The sequence below is a fragment of the Mytilus trossulus genome, chromosome 11 (assembly GCF_036588685.1).
Source record: "Mytilus trossulus isolate FHL-02 chromosome 11, PNRI_Mtr1.1.1.hap1, whole genome shotgun sequence".
Classification (NCBI taxonomy): Eukaryota; Metazoa; Mollusca; class Bivalvia; order Mytilida; family Mytilidae; genus Mytilus; species Mytilus trossulus.
In genome coordinates, this window is record NC_086383.1 from 17,858,716 (window position 1) to 17,863,302 (window position 4,587).

Sequence of the window (4,587 nt, forward strand, 5' to 3'; positions counted from 1 at the left end):
TTGTATGCAGAACTTCAAATACCTGATAATATTGACAAATTACGATGCAATATCTCTCTTAAAAAGTCAACCACTGTCCATCTGAAGCAACCTTGAACGCTCCAAACCAACGCTTACTGTAAAATTTGAGTTAAGTCTTCATAAACATTTAGCTTATTGTAAATGCTTAGGCCAGATCAAGCTGATCGATGTGTACGTATTGTTGAATTAGAAAATCCTAGTTTAAAATATATGCAGTAAAAGCACAATGTCCTGCAAGGACATAAGCCATACATTGGCAAGACCGAAATCTTTCCCGAAACTGTTTAACAAATGTAAAGCCCGTGTAAACTTTTCGTACTATCTACTACCGAATTGTGTATTTGAAAGTCTATTCCAGTTTCGAAATGACTATATGAAAGTTATGTGTGGTATAATAAATGCTTCCGGTCCCAATGTACGGGATAGGATCACCCGAAAACGAGACAGAGAATCTGCAGCTGCATTACTTGAGCCTGGAATATACAACGCTCAAATCTGAAATTATTTACCATTAATAACAATACTAGAGGACGAATCAACATCCTTACTAACTTTGATATTTGCTTGTTAATCATCAAATATAGTGCTTGGTTTAAATATAATCTTAATAAATAATAATAAAAAAATATTGTTGCTAAATTGAGAGGTTAGAATTATCTTTTAACAAAAATTTTAATAAGATTAAAAGTATCTGATCCAAGTATAGCTCTTGATTGATTTTACATGATAGTAATACGAATTTACGTTAAATTTATTTGCGGTAGTTTAATTTTTGATTTATTCCCCGCTTTTCATATGATAACCTTAAGCCAAAAGTAAACCCCTCAGTCGGAGCTAGGAAGCTACACTTTTGTATAACCCCAAAGTTACATTCTTTTATTTTTTATTTTTTTTAATTCAGTTGTGTTTATTGGAGTCCACCCTTTATCCAATAGATGATACATCAATTTGGATTCGAAATCAATGCAATCCAACTTCTATACAAAATTAAACACAAGATTAATATTTAACAAAAATTCTCAATTTGATATCTCTTTAAGATCAATTGTAATAGCATGTGCTAAAAATTCACTTCATATTTTGCCCAGTATACGAGTTCGTATTGACGGGATACTGCAACGAGTTGCTTACACGTGCCTTAAATCTCGGTCTAAACAGAGGCCTAGTTTGCTTAAATCTTACATTTCTGCCTGCTTTCAGGAAAACAGTCTTGTATGGGGCACTGAATCATAAGTGGGTGTTCCTCAAAGCAACTTAAACAAGAATGAGTATAAGCACATGAATGATTCCCGCATGAACCTTGGTAATTGAATGCGTAACATATCAAGCGCCCCATTCTTATTGCCATTACCAATACTAGACGGAGGATACATAATGAGTAGCCATAAGTCAGGGTCAACAACAGCCCAAGAACCAGCTGGATCCTGTGACATTCTGAGACGAAATTTTTCATCGTACGACTTCCATCCTAGTGCGCACCACTTAGCGCCTAGCCGTATACTATGTATGTACTGATGTAAATCTTGAAAAACAGTCGAGTGATCAGTAGTACAAAATATACTAATATAGACTAAAAAAAAACGCATCTGTCCAGTTACCCAATGTACCTATTGAGTAAATTTCTGTTTTGTTGCTGTCTTGGTTGTATTCCAGGGGAGGGGAGTTACTGACTATCTTTTCAGGTATAACTGTGCCGACAGCACTTTCTAAATCATACCCGTTCTAACCAGAAAACATTGCAAAACATACCCTGTTCTAAACAGAAATATTGTAGAAAAAAAAATTCACCTTCTAGACATGCTTAGAATGCGAAAATGTATACCCTGTTCTAGACACGCTTGTAAAATGTATACCTTATTCTGGCCAGAGACCTTTATTTTCTAGACTAGTTCAGAAATATAAATCCTGTCACCAAACAGTTTATCAATGTAAGCAAAAAACATACGTGTTTCAATATCCAGTATCCAATCTGTTCTTTTTAATTCAACTAGAACACACCCGTGATATCGCGGGTCCGTGACTAAATTAAAGTATATAACTATGCGCAAGACTTATTTTTGTATTAGTATTGTCATCTGATAAAGTCATGCCGCCGATTATAAGATAGTTATCACAGTTTTCTCTGCTTTCAAATCTTTCTGTTTGAACCCGTCTAACTGGAACTTATCAATTATTGGTAATATTAATTATTTGGAAAACAAAAGATCCTGGGATGGAGTATTTTTTTAATCAACAGCATTGTCCTATATTAGTTATAAATAAAGTTGAATTCTTTGATTCGCTGTTTTCATGACGTCATGCCCGCTAACAAATTAAAAACTGTACCTATACGCCTTATTTTTAGTATTCGTATTGTTATCTTATAAAGTCTTACTGATTAAAATACTACAATAGGTAACAATTTGACAATTTAGTAGTGTCAACCCTGTGATTATGACCCGTGTATATAGCATATCCTGAATACACCGTTTGGTGGTGCGCCTGCCAAATGCGGAACGTACAGATAAGGTAATAGGTAACAGATGAATATACTATTGGTATCGGTATCGGACTCGACCCGAAACTTCTTAATTATTGGCAATATTAATGATCATTAATTACGTGGAAAACAAAAGGGCCTGGAGTGGTGTAATTTTTAATCTACACCTTTGTACTATATTAGTTATATATAAAGTTGAATTCTTTGATTCGTCGTTTTTACGTGATGACGGCTGACAAATTGGACCTCGTAATTTTAGTATTATAGATTGTTTAAAAATTAAACCTGTTCCAGACAGCAGGGCAAGAAAAAGCAACCCTGTTCTAATCAGCAAGACATGAAAATAAGGGGCCTGTTTCTGTGACACATTCTTACATATAAAAATAAAGGAAGACCCCCCTTTTCGGGGGGTATCACGAGTCCTGTGAAATAACGACTTTCTAATTATCCACAGAAGAGGCCTCTGAATAAGCTAATGGTAAGGACAGATCAACATAGTTGCCTGAAATGTTTTATAAACTTATCGACATTTCTTGCAAGCTAAATCTATGGCTAAAAAATGCGTCTGCTTTTCCTAAATGTCGACGTCAAAAAGGAGGATTATGGGTAAATCAATCACTTGCAAAGATCGATAATCCAACTAGAAACCAAATACTATTACTTGACGATGTAGTATAACGACGGACAGTGATATGAGCACTACCGATAACCGATTTAAATTTTAGATTTTAAATCCTATTATATTGACACTGATGCGTGAACAAAATGCCACAAATAGGGGTACAAAAACAACACGAACTAAAAGAAACATAGTGTTAATCTGTAGAGTTTTCAGAGTTACTTAAATCTAATGTAAAGATCAATTCCAACTTAAACAAAGACCATGTTTTACTCAAATATCTTTTAGAACAGATCGTTTGGATTGAAAAACAAGATAAAACAAGGGCCAACATGCTTATCTACAACTAACATTTGCTAAGGTATCTGCTTACTATAGGATGCCAGTTTCATTTATATTTGCAAACTCACAAAATATCCATTCCCTTCGAGACCCTCCCCTTTCAAACCAAAACCAACAGCCGCAAGTAACGTTTAACCATCAACGACAAGAAAAAAATAAAAATAAAAAAAAATACCGAACTTGAAAGTATCTAAGTTATCAAATAGCAATTTCCAACGCTTAAACTTATCGAACAAATGAATAACACTTTCATATTCCTGACATAGTACAGACATCGTTATGCTGAAAATATTGGATTAAACCTGGTTTTATATTTAGTTCTCTCTGTCAATAAAAATTTTGTATGGTCATATATAAAAAAAAAAACTAGCATTAGTCTGAAGTGGAACATATATATCAGAGTGACAAAGAAAATTTAAAATAGAAAACTAGAGTCTACTTCAATCTTTTTTTTTCATTAGCAGAGTCAATAAAAAAAAGAAGGTTTATTTACATGTGAACTAAATAAAAACATTGGCACATTTGCCTGAGAAAATAAATAATTTCTTGTCAGTTAATTTAAAGTTAATAATTTAATTTTGAAGAGGATTTGGAAACAAAAAGTACAGCAAGCCGGATTACAATACCAACAAACGGCCGTTTACTTGATTTGGCCGTTTTAACTTTTTTTTTGGATTCGAGCATCACTGATGAGTCTTTTGTAGACGAAACATGGGTCTAGCGTATATACAAAATTAAATCGTGGTTGCTTTGATGAGTTTATTTACTTGATGTATTTGCTACATGTAGCATGTGCTTCAATGTACTGTGTTACATTAAAGAAGCAATTACTTTACATACGTAAGATTAAACTGATTTATGATGAAGTTCAGTTCTTAAATTTTGTTTTAGGGTTGCAATTCATTATATTAAACATCCATCATTGTCCCTCCTTGTAAATTTGGTAAAAATAAAAGTAAATATTGACTATTTCTAACAAAGTTACTGATTTTCACATCCATCTCAATTACATGTATTGTCGAGGACTATTTCATTTCTCGTCGGTGCATTCATTCAACAAAGACAGATATGTTTGAAAAAGTAGAAAAGGAATTGTCTATTCCAAAGTAAGTTATATTTATATTTC